Below are 19148 nucleotides of genomic sequence, written 5' to 3' on the forward strand. Positions count from 1 at the left end.
AAAACGGCCCTGTAACAAAACCGGCTCCCACCCATGTGGCGCACCGGGGGGGCTGCCCGGTGCCCGCTATGGCCAGTCCGGACCTGAGTTGGTGGCTGAAGTGGGAAGGGTAACGAAGCCGAGACCCGTATATTCAGACATGGTAACTTGTTCTCCGGCCACCTTCTTCTCCATGTGTTTCCCCACTAGTGTGTGTGTGTGTTTGTGTGTGTGTGTAAAATGGTTAATTAATGTGCATTTTTGCAACTTTTAGAAGTCTTTGGCATTGATTATTGTTAACTAAGAATATTTGTGTTTGGGACATTCCTAAAGTTCATTGTTTACATACTTTTCACATTTCCATGTTACTTTGCTGATATTATGTTTTTTCTTGGATTGTGTACATTCTTGTTCCCACTTTCCTGGTAGTGTGTAGGCCCATTGATTGGTCCAAGTATATTTTAGGTATATATTTGTGGAATGTTTTATCTGCAGTAGTGTGTATCTTTGCTCCTGGAGGGTAGAGGAAGGGACTCTACTGCAGGTAGCCAGTGTGATTCTCATCGGTGGCCACTTTGTGTCTGTCCACTAAGCCACCTCCGTTCCTGCCATGGGGTTGTCCACCATTTTGTAAAACCACTGTATGCCTCAAAAACAGTCCGCTTGTCCTGTTCTCAAACTTTTCTGCCTTGCCAAGTCATTTGCATGTCCACCATTTTGTAAGACTAGAGTGTGCGGGTTAGTGGGTGTGGGTGTGTTTGTGTATGTGTGCCTTACATCTTTGTTTTTTAGCAATTTTATGTCACTTTTAGTAGCGTTCTGCTGGGAGCATTGTATTATGGCTCTTTGGGTCTGTAGAATACAAAAACCTTTGCTAATTTTGCCTTTTTTCATATGTATTTTCTGGTATTATATTGATCTTGTGGGTTGGTTGAAGTATTTTGTAGGCCATGGTTATTAATATTTCTAATTGATGTATTCACTTTTTACCAGGGTCTCACTGGCTCCCAACCATGGCCCATGTGCCCTGAAGTGATATTATGTATGTATGATTTAGCTTTTCTCTGTGTGTTGTCTAAGTAGAGCCCTGTCTAGCAAACAAATTTGTTCATGGGCATAGCATTGTTATGATGATGGCAAATATTACATTGACTTGCACAGCTAAGTCTGACTGTCTTGCTTCTTATTTATTATTCCTTGCAGGTGGAAGAGACCAAGACTCAGATGAAGAGACCTCTATGAATTAGCTGATAACTGAGACTGTTGCTAAGTGCTACAGCTTATACTGCTAAGCAATAAGAAGGGAAGATGTTAGCACCTGTAGTGAGGCCCTTTTGAACCCATTTTAGGCTCCAGAATCCCTGGATGCAGGTGAACCTTCTGTGCCTCAACCCTGCGAGGTGTTACTACAGACCCCACAAGAGCAGAAACGTGCACCGGACAACCCTACAGCTGACCCCGGGCCCCAGACCAGCGAAGGAAACTGCACCAGGGAAAGCCCATGGAACCAAGCTGCAGTTCCTCCCTTCATCACTAGAGGGCCGAGCCGGAGACGGGAATCATTAGTAAGGTAAGTCTGTGTCCCCGTTTTCGATCGAGGCGGCAGCTAGCAGCAGACGCCATAGAGCCAAGGATTCCCCTTTTCAATCACAGGGCAGGAAGCCTTTATTTCACTTTCACTGCAAAACTACCTGCGCAACTCGGTGGGAACCTTCACAAACCCCCAAAGTGCAGCGCAGCGAAGGAAAAGGTGCCATCAGAGAGATACAGCATTTTCCCTTTTTTCCGGCATTCCTTTGCTGAGACCATTGTCACTGTGGTCTCTGTGAGAAGTTAGCCTGGCATATGATGTCCACTAGTTCTAGTGGGCACCTTGCACCAGTCTAATCCACCCTTATTGATGGTGGTTGTAAAGTCAACCTTATAGAAAGCTATCCTAGTGATAGCATGGACCAGCAGTCATCAGGCTAAGACTTCAGAAAGCACATTAAGCAAGTTGTTTTACCATTCATAATCCCTTGAGTACCAAATGAAAGCACACCACACAAGGTATATATCACATATTTATGTATTTATTCTAAACACAACCCCTCTGTACTCTTTATGTGGTCAGAGGTAAAAGTACAATACAAGGAACTTAATTAGCACACGATAAGTTGCATAGTATACGTTTTGCCCTAGGGGCCTCACAAACCGTATACTAAAATAGTGGTATAAAAACCACGTCTGAGATAGAAAACAGGCCTAGGGCCTGTGGAATCGCTGGGGCTTCTAGGAACAACCAAGGGTTAGGAAGTAGGAGGCCCACGGGAGACGCGTGCAGTGTCTAAACACAGCCGCGGGTTACCGTTGACTTTCTATGAGAAACAAACAAGCTATAAATTTACAATTTAAAGATACTTCCGAATGGACTACGATGGAACCCTTTTAGAGTTAGACACTAGGAGGGCCAATACCCTCAAGACTTCCAGAGTACTTGTGTTACCTCACCCACGGAAGCCGGGTGCATTGGTGTCTTTTGGTGTCGGGTTTCGTCGTCGATTTCAATGGAGTTCGGCAAAGAAGTGCTGCAGGCGACCAGAGGAAAAGTGTCCGGGTGGATCCAAGGGTGGATCAAAGATCTGAAGAACCTAAAAGCAGAAGGGACAGAGGGGCATATTATCATGGACACGAGATACATTATCGCCGCTTTTATCCGCAGGAAACTGTCGATAAAGCGGCGATAACGGCCTTGATAATATGCTCTGTGAATTCCAATCGAAGCCCATGTTAGATGTGTTCACATCTAACATGGGCTTCGATTGGAATTCATAGAGCATATTATCAAGGCCATTATCGCCGCTTTATCGGCAGTTTCCTGCCGATAAAAGCGGCGTTAATGTATCGCCTGTCCTTGATAATATGCCCCAGAGTCTGGGTCACTTGCCAGTGACCAAGATGGCAATGGAAAGCTGCCAGCCAATGTCGGGTGATTTCAGGTGAAAAGGTGAAGTTTGTCTCTTTAGCCACGAGGTCCAGAAGGCGTCAACAACAACCAGGAGCTGGATTTGAGCTGTCCCACAAAAGATCTAGTTGACTGCAGTGTCGGTATCCGGATTGGACCTAACAAGCCTTGGCAAACGTAACCCATGCAAGATGTCAAGATTGACTTTGTTGCGGACCGATTCAGAAAAGGGGGTGGTGATGGACAGAGCATCTGAATTAAACAGAACACTCATACCCAGTCAAAAGATCAGGGCTTGATCCATCACTGTTTTTTAGCTCACTGCACCATCCCAGTTCAGAACCTGGCTACATGCAAATTAGTCTGTCCCTGGCCCAGTGCATCATGGGAACAGGGCAGACCAAACTACCAAGCCAATTCTTTACTGGAAAGGAAACAAGCTTCCGGGGACCGGTTTCTGGCATTGCAGCCGTCTTCGGCCCGGGTTGCTTGAATCCTAATGGTGCAGTGAGCAAGGGACTCACATCTGAGCATACCCTGCCACTCCTATAGTGGCCAAAACGATTCAGAAAAGGGGGTGGTGATGGACAGAGCATCTGAATTAAACAGAACACTCATACCCAGTCAAAAGAACAGGGCTTGATCCATCACCGTTTTTTAGCTCACTGCACCATCCCAGTTCAAAACCTGGCTACATGCAAATTAGTCTGTCCCTGGCCCATTGCATCATGGGAACAGGGCAGACCAAACTACCAAGCCAATTCTTTACTGGAAAGGAAACAAGCTTCCGGAGACCGGTTTCTGGCATTGCAGCCGTCTTCGGCCCGGCTTGCTTGAATCCTAATGGTGCAGTGAGCAAGGGACTCACATCTGAGCATACCCTGCCAATCCTATAGTGGCCAAAACGATTCAGAAAAGGGGGTGGTGATGGACAGAGCATCTGAATTAAACAGAACACTCATACCCAGTCAAAAGATCAGGGCTTGTTGCGGACCAGCAAGGTCTGTGGCACTTCTCCTTTGTAGGGAAGCTGGAACAAGCCTGGAGCAACCAGGAAAGCAAGTTAGATTCAAAAGTAAATCTGCCAGGGGCTCACTAGTCAACCGACTAGGAACCGGGAAGGAGCGTCAAGCTGAAATTATAGGTGGGAGGAATTTGCGTAATCGCGTTACGCAAATCTCCACGAAACGGTAAAAAATCTCCGCGAACATGCAGAAATTCCGCGAACACGGGGAATTGCTTGTTTGTGATTCTTTTTTCCTGTTCGCAATCACTGTTTGCGTGCTCGGGAGGAAATATCTTGACAACACGCATTTTGAGATCGCGGACAAGCAAAAAATTTTGCGAAGCCGCGGAATCCAGTATTTTAGGCAATTTTGCGTTCTCCGCAGGACGCAATATTACCCAAATTCCGCAAATTCCGCAAGCGGAACGGAATTTACCGTCCAGGCCTAGCTGAAATGCAAAAGCGGGGCCCACGGGACACTCGTGGAGTGTGGGCTCTGAGCTTCGGTGTAAATGGTGCTCGGGGCTGAGGCTTGAAGCACCCCAATGCACAACTTTAAGATACCTCAGGAAGTGAGTGCAGCTTGCAAAATGCAGGATGTCCAGGTGTTCCGGTCCCACGTCTCTCGTGTCCGCCACGGGTCTCAGCTTTGCTGTAAGCGAAGGTCGGGTCAGAGATGTCTGGAAGTCTGCCTCCTGTGTCACAGATTCTTCAGGATCCGGCGGGAGCGTCAAAAATGCAGACCAGCAAGGTTGCTGTTGGTGCCTGTTTGAACAGGGTGGTCACTCCTTGACCACAAGGGAGATGTCTTCCGTCTTCTGGTCGAAATGGAATGTCGAAGGTCCATGATATATGTTTCAGAGTTTTATCCAGGCTAAACAAAAGTCCTAGGCACTGGGATCCTATACTTATACTAAGTTTAGGGGCTGGACTACCTTTAAGGTCCCTCCTATGGGTGGACCTGGGAAGGGGGGTGGTTACACCCCTTTCCCTTTGTTCAGTTTCACGCCGGAGCTGGGGCAGAGTGCCCCAGCAACCGGGTTGAACTGGGAAATGCATGGGGCACCTAGTGTGCCCCAGGCAGTGTATGGAAAGCATTCACTGAATGCAGCCCTCACTGCCCCAATACACAAAAGCATGTCTGGGGAGGTGCCAGCACCTCCCTGGACAGGAAACCTATTGTCCAGGCCTCCCCTGTGGGAGTTTCATCCAGCAGCAGGAGGGCAGACTTGTGTCTGTGGAAGCAGCATCCATTTTGAGATGCTGAGGCTCTGTTTACTTTAACTGGGTTTACCAGTAACTAGATGTCTTCTCGCTCTTGAAGGGTGGAATGCTACCCCCACCGCCAGGACTAGCGGGGAGGGGGGGTAGTATTCCAAAGTGTTTGACACCTTACACGACATGTTTTGATAAAGCCAAACCAAAGTTAGCATTAACCTCGAGGATTATAATGCACTTAAGAGTATATGGTATGGCTATATCATAGAACAGCTATAAGGAGATGGTTCCGAAAGCTGTAAAGGGGCGAAGCTCATGCTAGGACACCCTCTCACATAAAACCAAGCACTCTACCTCCAGGATTGTCGAGGTCTGCCTTAGGAGTGGCTTATAGGTGTATATGTGTCTATATAGGTATATAGATATAGGTATACTATATCTAAGTAAGGGGTGATTACACCACCTTACCCAGGCTGTAAGAACAGACCTGTGGTGTCAGTTTGGTAGGCAAACCAGGGCGGCAGCCCCAGGTAGGCCTAGGGTGCACCTATGTCCTGGGTACCTAGGGTACACTATACAGAGGCTCACACGTGTGACCCAGTAACCAATCTGGTATGTACCTAAAGTACATGGTATCAATTTAGAGAGAGAACAGCTAGGCTGTGGGCCTGATTAGCCTGGCCACAGCCAGACTAAAGTCGAAAAACCAGAGAATCACAGCAAAAAGTGGGGGTAACCATAGGAAGCAGACCCTACTCTCCTACAGTCTCTGCTCCCACATAACTTTTACAAACTCTCCTTGACGGAGCTTCGGTTCATTCCTGACTTAAAAACGAACGGCAGGGAAGGGGTCACCTCAGCCTCCAAAAGTGCTTTTATTGAACAGTAAAAAGTGATCTTGTGTGGGCGCATTTTGAGCTCAGCCAAAGAGGGCTTATTTTCGGAGCTAAAATGTACGCATACATAGACGCAACGCTGAGATGGTTGCGCTGCTTGCATACGAGGTAACTGACTACATGCGAGGTAAACTGTCCTCGCATGTGCAAATGCAGCCGGTTGTTTATAATTGCATCGCGCTTTCACTTTAAGTAAAAGCGCAATGCAAAAATAAACATGCGGCTGCCTTTGCCAAAGCCAAATGATAACAAAAAAGTGTTTAGCAGCTAATTAGGAGACACTATTTCCCACCGCCAGTAAACGATGCAATCCCGGTGGGCGGGGCCAAAAGAGGACAGGGTGGCAATCAGAAGGGACTAAATTGCCTCAGTTGCAATTAGAAGTCTCCGTTTAGCATAAGCTATGACGCTAAATGATGCACACCAATAGAAATTACGGGCGGAGCTGAGACACTACTTCGGAATCTGTATTGATTGAAAGAAGCTCTCGAATGTCAAGAGCAGCACATGCGCGCTGCTATCGCCAGCCGAGACCCAAAAATAGGACAGTGAGCACGATAAATGCCAGTCTTGAGTAGGGCAAGTAAAGAAACAGGCAAACAGGAGAAAGCTGGAATCTAGAGTGCTTTACTCCTCAAAATGGACACTCAGTACTTTGCTTCATAAGCAATTGTGGGCTATTTTTAGCGTGAAAGGGGTCCTCCTGCCCATTTTGGACGTCAGGTGCCAGAACAGTATTTTGCTCATTAGTACATAATTTCATGTCAGTTTTGGTATTTGACATAGTTTCCGCAAATTTTCTAGTGCCTAAAAGCCTAATGCTCCCAACTGGGACTTCCAGTCGGGCTTTACCAGGACAAAGTCAATGTTTGAGGCTGACCACGATGGAGTCCTTGTCCGATACACTAAGCGGGGGGCCTCGGTCAAAATTTCACCTACGTAGTTGAAAACTTTTCTGGAGGATTTTCTCTCGACGTCAGGTGGGGCTTTACAGCAGACCGGGTTTGGAGTCGACAATGGCGGCTTGGCACAGTGCAATGCCTCATTCAGCTCCTGGAAGTTTCAGATACGGAAAAGGACTAATGATGCTTTCAGCTGTAACAAACCTGGATTTCAGGCTGTTTCAATGACGCCAGCCTGATCCTCGCCGTCAAGTCGGTCACCTTATGGAGCTTTTTACTAAAACGATCCCAAACTTCCCCAAGCTTCCAGATCTTCTTCCAAAAGGTCTACTTGAGGGTACACAATTGCTAAAACACCAATCCAAGGGTCTACTATCTCTGAGATGTTCCTTGGGATATTGAGAGCACAATTCCCACAATGCAGTGGCCAAATCCTTAAAAGTTCACTTGATGCACTCCCGGATGCGGACTTCTTGCTGGACATGAGGCAGGTGGGATCTGTTAACTTGTAGCTTTTAGGAAGTCCACTCCTTAATTCTTCTTGAAGCAAGCCAAAGTCCTTAGGGCTGTAGTCCCAGACTGTGCAGTGGGTGCAGTCCTTCAGAATGCAGACCTTTGGGGTGCAGATCAGGTGTCCAGCAGGGCAGTCCTTCAATGTGTAATTTCAGGCAGCAGATATGAGTTGATTGGCAACTCTTCCATATTAATGGTGTGTTTCTGTCCTTCAAGCAGTGGGGAATCCTTGACTATTGGGATGCAGGATGCCACCCAGGTGTATGAACACGTCCTCCAAAGTGTGTCATAATATTATCCCAGTAAGCACTATTCTCTCAAAACCCTATGTGAAAAAACTCTTTCTATGATGTTTACATCAGGCTAAGCCAACGCACTGGTGTGGCTAAGATTCCCTAATACTCCCCTTCTGCCCCTCGATCTAATCTAATTACAGGGGCTCCTGTGTGACTGGGTTTTCAGGATGTGGGTGTGAGCCTGTGCTGTCCCAAAGTGTCACTATCCCTTTGACAACCGGCTAGGCCATCCCACCCTCATCCTCCTTCTGCTTCTGCAGCTCCAGTTCTCTTCCCACAGGAAATCCATTGTCTCTCTAGCAGGCTACTTTAGACCTCATTGAGACAGCTTAGCTCCGCCTGACAGAGGTTGGCCATTCAGGAGAGGGCAGCTAAAAGGCTGGATTTCGGCTGACAGAACGGAATGTTTAATAACTTTCTGTCTGTTACAGCTATTATACATTTACCAGTGGTAAGTTGTTGGATTTGCATATAGCTGGGTCTGAACTGAGGTGGCGAAGTGAGCTAAAGAAAGATGATGGATTAATTCCAGACCTGGGACTGGGGGTGAGTGTCTGAAACGTTTCAGCACTCTGTCCATCATCTCCTTGTGTTTGCTTTGTTTGCCCTAAGTTAGCAGGGTATGCCCAAACGTGGGTCCCTTGCTCACTTTGCCACTGGATTGATGCTAGTCTGGCTGAAGAGGCTGGCTGATGAGGGGTGGTACCCCAAAACCGGTCTCAGGATGCTTGTTTTCGGTTCAGGGAAGACCTGGCTTGACAGATCAGGCTGGACTATTCACCTGAGGCACAGGGTCAAGTCTAATTTGCATATAGCTGGGTCTGAACTGAGGTGGCGAAGTGAGCTAAAGAACGATGATCGATTCAACCCACATCTGTGACTGGGGGTGAGTGTCTGAAAAGCTTCAGCCCGCCGTCCATCATCTCCTTGTGTTTGCTTTGTTCACCCTAAGTTGGCAGGGTATACCCAGACGTGGGTCCCTTGCTCACTTTGCCACTGAATTCAAGGTAGCCTGGCTTATGAGGGGGGTTATCCTCAACTGGTCTCAGGATACTTGTTTGCAGTACAGGTAAGACCTGGCTTGGGAGTTCGGGCTGGACTGTTCCCTTGAGGCACAGGGTCAATACTGAGTTGCATATAGCTGCTTCTGAATTGAGGTGGCAAAGTGAGCTAAAGAACAATGATGGATTCAACCTAGATCTGTGACTGGGGGTGTGTGCCTGAAAAGTTTCAGCTCTATGTCCATCATCTTATTGTGTTTAAGTTGTTGGATTTATCATAACTATCATGTTAAGTCAGTGAATTATATGTTCAGTTCCTTCCTAGCAATCTTTATACTTTCATAAAACACTCCAATGTTAGCTTATGGAGCTTATTATCTACAATGGGGGGGGACTAATTTGGCAGTTTTTCCCTATCCAGGGCTTATAAAACATATTTTATAATGTCCCTGCTTATATTTACATGGTACCCTACCCCTGGGACAGCGGAGGGAGTCCTTAGGGGTGACTTATGTACAAATAAGGTAGATTAATACTCTGGAGGTATCTTTAATTCCAAAGTCGAATTTGCATATAATTTAATATTAAAGACTGTCTGCAAAGCAGGGCTGCCTATAAAATGACAGCGGGCAACACAGCAGTGCACACATTAGTAGAGGAACTCTACTGGGCCTCAAAACCTTCCTGCCCCATTATATAGTAGGGATATATAGGTAGTTTGAATCCCCATTGCCAATTGTATGCTGAAGACTTACAGGAGTCTGTCATTGCTAACTGAAATTATACCTAACTACCATATACCGTTAGTGCAGACCACTGGCCGTGGGTTTGGTAAGCAGAGCCCAGGTCACAGTCAGAGTCAGTTACCATAGAACCAAGTAAAACAAGCATTTGCAATGCAGTTGGACTCGCATTTACGCAAGACCTATTGCATTGCAGGTGGGATAGCGAGAAGGTATGGACTGCGGAATGGGGAGGCACAGGCAGAATATTGTGCTCACAGTATAAATAAAACATACTGTGCAACACTCGAAGTAAAGGGGACAGTAGCTATGGAAGGATACAAATGACGACATGCTCGTCATAAGGAGGGACTAAAAAGACTAAAACCAATCGGAAGGCAGCATTTCGGAACTAAGCCAATGAAAAAGATAGGTGGATAGTGGGCGGAGCTTTCACGGAGCTTCCACTCCATACTGAATACTGCATGCCTTGTAAAGCGTCAGCGCGGCTCGACCCAAAAACAGGGGTGATTTAGGCCAAAAGGATGACTTACTAGCATAGGGAAAGTAGCAAAGTTTGCTTAACACTATAAATGCTAAAGCAATTCCCGCTTGGTGCTCATCCTTCTTAAAGACCATTGCTCATGACGAACTCAGCTCGTCATGAGCATGGAAGGGGTTAAATGTATCTCATACCAGGACTCCCCTGTGGTTAATTTCACTTTCCATTGTTGGTGGCCCTACTACTTTGAAAGTCCACAGCTACTTCTCTCAGGTTGTCCAACATTTTTCATCAGGTACAGAATGCCCAAAGTGTATTTGCTAATAAAACCTTGACCCAAAGTAATGCAGTTTTTAATAGTGGAAAAAAGGTCACAATGAATGCATCTAGCAATGAGTTGTGTGTTTCAATCTGAATTTTTGTGTATAAGTTTAAAAGTCTCCAGGTATAACGTATACAGGGTGGGAGTTCCGACGTAGGAGAGCCTTGTAAAAGTGACACAGTGAAATCTACAAGATTTCACTGAGTCACTTATACGACGCCACTGCATCAAAACCTTACTGCTGCTTGAAGCAGGCATAAGGAGTGACGCAGCACGTTAGGAATAGGCATTCCTAACCATTGCTGGAGTTGCGTCGAGCTTGCCAAACAACTTGAGCAATGCGCTGTCTTTACCACTCATCTTTCCATCCTTGCGCCATGGTGCGCCGCATTGTAAATTCGGCGTATCCATGGGGGCGCAAGGCTCTTTTTCCGCGACGCAAAATAACTGGGCAAATCTGCTAATATGCAAAGATGCGCCAGTTATTTTAAATCTGCCCCTTTGAGTTTAGAGTGTAGCATTGCTTAATACATTTCATAATGTATAATGTGCTATTACTTCATTCACATACCATAGTGTGACCTTTTTGTACCGTTTTCTGCTCTTCAATCAGTTTTAAATTTCACTGCGTATGTGGTATCCCTGAATGCTCCATATTTGATTTAGTGAATGATAAACATTGTAGGACTTCCGGCTTTTTAGCTGAAAATCAGTCAACGAAAAGTACCGCACACTTCATAAATTAACTTGACAGTTTTTCAGCAGATATGTAAGAAAAGGCCCTTTTCTGTGGTTCTGACCTATAGCACGGCATCAGGGCATTGAACAACCAGCATAGCCATACTCTAAAGCCATAGGCTATATGGAATGACATTTACGATTGATAAGTGGCCTTAAAAATGTCATTTGTTTGTTTAGCACTCTCAGGGCTTATTTACAAGCCCCTTGCGCCACCCTTACGTCACTTTTCCCTTGTTAAAAATGACGCAAAAGTGGCGCAAGAGGCTTGTAAACCTGCCCCAATGTCTTTATTTTGACTCATATGCTTGGTATGGGTCACGTGACAAATACATTTTGACTGTCTGAGAGGAAGTGTTCTAAAGTGAAAAGCCGCCCAAACTGCTGCTTTAATCCTATGAACCAGTCAAAACTAGTGATATGCGAAATTGTGAAGCTTTGTAAGAACAGACTTTGAGAAATTCTGTAGAAAGCTCGGAATACTTCAGTTTACGCTTTTGTAAAAACACAGAATGACGAGTTTCTGATGCTTTCCTCATTTAATGTAATGTAAAGAAATCTAGGCAATTAATTTTTGGCAGGGAATTCAAATAATGAAAATAAAACAAATAAAAAGTTCATGAAATTGTCATACGCTGAAGTTGACTCAAGGACGCTAGCAATGCAAACAAGGGGAACAACAGAGAGCCGCACACTTACATCCAAGATGAAAACATATTACAGATAACTATTTTGTTCTTTTAACTCTTGTGAAACGGCACATGGTTTACTTGCCCTTAATGAAGTCAATAACGGATTACTCATAGAATTTGCAACAGCTGAATAAAAAGTTCTATTTCTCACTACTTGAATGAATAAATAGTTTGTTAGTCAATTAAAGCCATAAGCACGGCTCAAATCATGCGGCACAAAACATGTTAGAGGTCTAAAACTTAAAATGCAACAGGTGCAACCATTGCACACCTTATTGGTATTTCTCACTACTGTAAAAAACGGTGGATTCGTGATCCTCAACTGAGTTTAAGCAAGTGTAAAAACGATGATCATGAGCCCTACGACAGTTACATACGTGTGCACAAAGTGTTCAATGTTGCTGTGCACCAAAACCCCATTTTACACACTGCGACAGCATGTCAATGAAACCTTATCGTGTCACTTACCTATGAATCCGCCGTGGGGTAGATGCTTTGAACAGGTGTCCTGATATGTCGCTGCCCACAGTGCAAACACTCCTTTTTATACTTTCACCCATGTTTTGCAACTATTAAGAGGCTGTTCCTGGTTTGATAAGGAAGGGTGTGTTCACATCTCTGTTTCTTGGGAACTTCTAGATAACGACTTGCTACATTTTTCTTTCACAATCAATATTTGCTCATTCTGTTTCTGAGAAGCGCATCCTTAGAAACACCCATGGTTCCAGGACATGAGTCATGTTGTCAAAATTAGACAGTTGGCCAGAGCGGTTCCGCAGCATGAAATTAGACATATTTTCATCCCTTTTCACCTAATCAAACCGTAGGTTTTAGCCTATTCACAGTCCATGGGTGATATCGATGAGGAAATAGTGGGACACTTATGTTTATGTTTTACTTTTGTAAAGTGCATGGTTGCCCGAGGGCTTCCCTAAGCTGGCGAGTGCTGACTGAGTAACTGTGCCCAATAGTGCATTCGAGGGGAAACAGCCAGGTCTTACGTTTTTTTTTCATCTTGCAGTGATCTGAGGACAAGTGGGAGCTCATTCCACAGCTTCGGTACCAAGTGTGCAAATTATCTTCCTACCCATCTTGTCCTTTTGACTCTGTTTGTGCTGGGGAGATGTGATTGGGAGGATCTTAAGAGTCTGTTCAGAACATTCTTAGATACCAGATTTCTGAGCTTTACTGGACCTTTGTTATTTATGGCTCATGAGCTATACAGATGGATTTGAGCTTATATCTTGCCTCAATCGGCAGCCAATGGAGCTGTTTAAAGGATTCTCTTACTGAAACGTAGCTTGAAACCTTTAGCAGGAGCCTGGCTGCCACGTTTTGCACCACCTGAAGTCCCTTGATCACATACTTCGGATAGCCCACATAAAGAGAGTTGCCATAGTCCAAACGCGAGACTATGAGGGAATGAATCATGATTTTTCTTAAATGATCTGGGATCAGTGGTAGTATGTTCTTGATCATTCTAAGTACCCAGAAGCAGATTCCAGGCAATGTATTTGCTTGCTAATCCATTTCAAGGTCTCTTTCCTGCCAGAATCCCATATATTTTAAAGAGGATTTGGGGTCAGGAGGGTTGCCCATACCAATTGGCTAACTATCCAATGGTCTGGGTATGGGCACGTTTCCTAGTATCATTAGTTCTGTCTTGTCGCAGTTTAGCTTTAAGCAACAGTTTGACATCCAGTGGGCCACTTTGTCCAAGCAGGGTACCAGTTATTGAATTGCTAAATTGGGGCCATTTGACAGGGACAAAGACACTAAGATGTACACAAACACTAGCCCCACAGGCAAACGGAGACTGAAACACCAGAAACATAGGAAGACAAGGAACATTAAGTTGACACAAATCCTAAAGATCCAAAGACATGGAGAGACATGAGCACACAGGAAACACTGGCACTGAGTAGGAAGGAGCATTTTGGGGCACAGGTAGCGCCGCAAGTGAGTAGTCCTAAATATTGGTAGTAAGGGTTACATGAAGAGATACAGGGCTTGAATAAGATTTTAGCTGTATTACATGTGCCATTGGATTTAATGCCCTTGTAATACAGTGTACAAGCTATCCATCATTTTTGTCATCAATTAACCCGCCCCCTAAACACTAAATTAGGCCCACATTTATTGTTTGTTGAGGTAGACAAATTGAAGAACCAAGGACAATGGGGGACACAGTGACACTGGAGAGACACAAAGATTGAGGATGTAAACTCTCTTAAGAGACAGTAACTGAGAAGGCATGGACACATGGCTGGACACATGGCTGGACAAATCGTTTATTCCACTGGGCATTTCCTTGGTGGGTTGGGGCCCTTAGTGGCTGGTTTTGAAAGCCTAGAGCTGCTCTGAGTGTCTCTTTCACTTCCCCAGCTTCCTCAAGTTAACTGCAGCGGCTACTTGGAGGGTTCTGAAGAGAGAGAGGAGGAGGAAGGTAGCGAGAAAATATTCAGAGAGGGAGAAGACGGAAAGGAGAGAATAAGAGTGGGAATGGAGGATGGAAAGAGATAACATGAAGAGATAAAGAGAGTGAGGTTGAGTTGGGCATTTTTGCCAGGGCTCTTTTTTGTTCTCCTGTACAGCCCTGCATAGACACTGGCAGACAAGACCTTGTTAAATTGGTGAGAAGCAGACTGTATGAGGCAAATGCACTAGGAAAGACACAAATATGGGGAGATATGGGAAGACGATGTATGGAAGACATAGACAATAAGGAAGAAAGGCCACAGAAGGACACAGACATTAGGAGATATGAGAAGATACAGAAATTGGGAGACAGCAAGATGGAGATGCTCAATGATCCAAAAGAAAACATAGGGCGACTACACTGGGGATACTGGAGATGACACTGGAGAGACAGAAACACAATAGAGCCTCGGGAAGATGCCAAAAGGGTACACAAACTGATAGAGATGTCCATCCCCAGAACAATAACTGATATAGTCTTACATTTCAGATTGCCATTTTTTAGAGGACACTCATTTTGGCCTCAAATGACAGCTTGACAACATTAGTAAAAATGTAATAATTTAAGCAACATAAAGGCTTTTTCATATTTAGTGAGAATATGTATGTGATAGCCATCATCTTTCTAGTCACTCTCGCCAAAAAACAGCCTTTGCCTTTATGTCAGTCCCGGTCCTCATGCAACCCTGGTATTGCCCCACATCTGTGCAGCTTTGATGTGTTTCAGCGACCCCTCGCATATGGCTGTGTCAATGCCACAATATGCCATTGCCTGGAGATTTGTGGCTTCACACATTTGAAAGCTACTCCTTTCTGTCTCTTGGAATACACCCATGTCACATTTCCATCAGACACAAAGAGGTAGAAGCTTCTGAAAGTTCTAGGCCTACGACTTCACAGATACACAGATAAACTGAATTTTCTCCTAATTGGATGAGTCAGGCAGATAGGTTCAACAGACGAGAAGAACACATGTGTACCCTCCCATTTCAACTCTGGCATGGACACTGCGTGTGGACGACAGGCAACAAATCAGTGATCCTTTAACTTGATCCACATCCAATGCCAGAACAAATCCTCCACTAAACTGATTTTCTAGGATCACAGCAGCATCATAATTACTGTTGTAAGAGAAAATGAAAAAAAGCATGAGACACTTCAGGCACTCTCAGAATCATTAGCCAGAAAGGAGGAATGTTGGCACCACCTTGAACTAACCACCCATGCTTAAATCTACCTGTTGCAATAAAATCAGTGTTACCCTTACTTCTACCACAAATTCTACCTCCTTCTCAACGTTTGGTCTGCACCTAGCAGCTGCTATCTCTACATCTACCTTTTCCTATGCCCGTTTGTAAACTTAACTCTACCTCTGCATCTATGACAAACTTTACCTAAACACCAAGCAGTGCGATTACCTTTTCACATACACCTGTGTACATCAACCTCTCAACCTACTTCTATGCCTGTTCTATCCTGCTCAACTACTTCTTCTTCAACCACCACTCCTTATACTCATTAATGTTGCCGCAAGTGCCTGCATCTGAAGATATATATGTTACAGAGATGTCCTAATCTGCCTTTACTTCTATAGCTTCCTCTTCTCTTATACCAGTCTCTACACCTCATCTTCCAGTAAATTAACACTATACATATTTACCTTCTGGTGAGGCATCTTCACCTATGTCTACATGCTTTTCTACTGCCGCAGGAAACTTTCCGTCTATATCTACTTCAAAACGAATCTCTGCTTACACATCCACTTGAACTTAACATGCTCAGCTGACTCTTACTTTACTCCAGTTTGTTTGGTAATCAAAGTTGTACCCTTATTCCCACATCTACAGCTCTATAAAGAAGCTTTCTATTCAAAGAGAACAGGACTGCAATCAAGAATCTGAGCAAGGAGTTTATGAAGTGGAAATATCAAACCCAAACACATATAATTAAGTTAATCACCTGCATCACTGCAAATTACAAATGCAATGATACATGTAGAACAATATGAAAACATTGAACTATCAATGTATTTTAAATGCACACAACACATTTAAAACCAGACTAAGAGTTTAGTGGATGGAGCGTTGTTCCACCATCATGGTGGGACTGATCCACTTGTCGATAAACAGCCCTCTGTCAATGTTGGTGTGGTGGTAAGTTGTTTGCCATATTTAGAGTTGTCTGCCATCACAGTGAGATGGAGGGGCCCTTGCTACAGAGGACAGCAAGGGTGGAATCGTTTTTTGACTGCAGATGTATTTTTCAACATTGACAGACATCAACACACTACTGTGAAGTGGATGAGATTATTAGGGCTGAGGCCCAGTTGCCTGGAGCACAGGCCCAAACAACAACCATGATCCAAAAAGGGGAAATTTGGAGCAGATTTGTAGCTAAGATGAATGCTATATTCTATACCAGGCATTAACAGGAAAACACATGTAGACAGTGAAATAACCTGTGGGAAGTCTGTTCCCTCACTTCTAGGACACAACATGATGCCCAGGCAACCAGTGGTGAGTTTCAGAGACCCCTCAACATCCTGCCTTGGGAGGGTAGGGAGCAATGCATACCCCATTCTGAGGGAATTGTGGCAATTTCAGGTCGAGGGGACACTGGTCATTTAAAACACAATTTCACCCTCACTAATAAGTTTGCCCTCTCATCACTCAAGCACCCCTTTTTCCTAACACATCTATCTACTCTAATACCAACCTATTCACTCAAGTATGCTACCTGAGATCTGTTAATGCTCATAACATTTTCTAGCTAATGATAGTAGAACATTTACATATTCTGTGACAAAATTGTCTTAAACACAACTCACATTATTAGCCCTTTCAAACAAGTGCAACATCACAATTTGACCTCAACTCACCCCCACCCATGGAACCGTAAGATCTATAACATTACTTGTTCCACCTATCACCATCTAATAGCACATCCTTACTGTTGTGACTGCCCCGGTTGTGTCAACATAAAGGGTTATATGGGTTATTATGGTATGGTTTACGTGTAACCAATGGTACCTTAGATGGCCCATTTTACCCCTCTGAAAGAGTTGCCCACTTTAAAATAAACTAGCTGATGTTTTTGTTTAGGCCATGGTTCAACTCCATGGAATTGTGTTTGTCCACAGCGATTATTCCACCTACGAAGTCCATCAAATCCTAAACGTGGGGAGAGTCCCCTTAAAGGGATATACTCTCCAGAGCCGAATTGGGACCAACAATTGGCCCTGGCATGAAAAAACAGTGGCTAACATTCATGGATCACGACCTTTGCAAAGTATTGTTTGGTAGTACCGGAGCTAATCTTGGAGGAATTTTGTGGTACATGAATACATATACAGCTTGTGGGGTCAGTAACATTGGCCAAGTCTGGAAACACCATTATTCTGCTGCAGGTCATTCATAGATCGCCTGCTGTTCATCTTCAGGTCTATGAATCTCCTTCAACCTTCCTCACCCACAGATCCCCAAGTCCACTCCCTACTAGTAGTAGGCCCTAAAGCTTCTGCTTATTCATGGGAATTCTCACTGTCCACTGGCCAATATGTCCTCAGAGAATCATGTTTACTTGTTGGTCTGGCTTCTGTTTACTTTCAAGGAACTGTGTGCTCTGCTTATCCTAAGACAGTGAGGCTCATTATCAGTGGGTCCCAAACTACCCATTCTCCCTCACAGCCCTTAAGTTCTTTTCCACTCTCATGTCCCCAGAGGCGCATAAACAGACTAATATCCCTGAGTCTCCAGCTCTCACTGAGATCTCTAGAGGCCACTGTACAAATTGAATCCTACTCACCATCTGGTATGGTATTCCCCCACCCATAGCCATGCACACACCCTGGAAAGTGAAGTCTATCTTTATAATGAGAATTCCCCAAGGCTCCTGCTTAATGTAAGCTCCCCTGATGCTCTGCACAAACTAGGGCCTTGAGATTCCCACTCATCACCAGAGAGTCAAATCCTCTACTTGTCCCTAAGCCCCACCAGCTCCTTCTCAATTTTAGGGTTCCAGTAATAGCCCTGTTCAATTTAATTCTCCGAGACTTCAGCTTACTGTCAAGCCTAGTTAGCTTTTGCCTCACTGTCAGTTCCCTGACGCCCCTGCTAACCTTCTGCTGGTCCAAAAATCCCTGCTTGTTTATTCTACATTGTCTTCAGGTTTATATTTTCTCACTTTTAGGGTCATTGAATGAGGTTAACTTCTGATTGTTTACAAATGCAGCAATGTTCAAGAACTCACCCTTCCCTCTCACAGGCAGCTATATGATTAGCTAGCTCCCTCTTGCATTGCTGCCTACAGAAGGATGGTTTTCAAAACCAAGACCCAATTCAGTGGAGCACTGAGGTTGGCTAATACTTTGAGTTCCATCTTCCCACCCGAATCATGTTTCCCTCTATTACATAATCTGAAGCAAGTCTCAGGGCACACAGAATATGCTGCACAAACAACAATATATACAAGCAGGCATACTTTACTTCAGACTGCAAGACTTCCCTCATCAGTAAAAATGTTAGCCCAGTACAAATTCAAGTGAACTATGAACTAGTCCAAAAAATCACTGAGTAATAGTGCTTATGTGCAAATTACAGGTCAGTGGACTGGACTCTAGCAGGGCCAATTCAGCCTGTCATCATCTGAAGACAGTTAAGTGGGTACTTATGCACTTGATAATAAAAACATCCATTATTTTAAAACTAAGAGAGATTTCAGTTCCTGGTTGAAATATAAAAAGTCACTAGTTGGCTCAACTGTTACAGGCGAGCAACCATAGCCACAGCAACACAGAAAAAAAATGGCGACGTTTCTGCTGCTTTCACCATTGCTGTCTAGTACAGAGGGATTCATATAAATGTTCTCAGTGATCTTTCTCCATGTACCACTTAAATTCTCCTCTCAATTATCCATTAAAATTGTATGCAACACACCACAC

General features: G+C 44.5%; 1 protein-coding gene across 1 annotated transcript in view; it reads right to left on the bottom strand.

Annotated features, from left to right (window-relative positions):
- Positions 1-12298, bottom strand: part of LOC144827473 (uncharacterized) — a 42516-nt gene extending 30218 nt beyond the window's left edge. Inside the window, exon 1 of the mRNA XM_078685763.1 lies at positions 12200-12298. The gene's annotated coding sequence lies outside the window, so the exon portion shown is untranslated. The remainder of the gene's footprint in view (positions 1-12199) is intronic.
- Between the last annotated feature and the right edge of the window lie 6850 nt (positions 12299-19148).

The sequence above is a fragment of the Lissotriton helveticus genome, chromosome 4_1 (assembly GCF_964261635.1).
Source record: "Lissotriton helveticus chromosome 4_1, aLisHel1.1, whole genome shotgun sequence".
In the NCBI taxonomy this organism is placed as follows: Eukaryota; Metazoa; Chordata; class Amphibia; order Caudata; family Salamandridae; genus Lissotriton; species Lissotriton helveticus.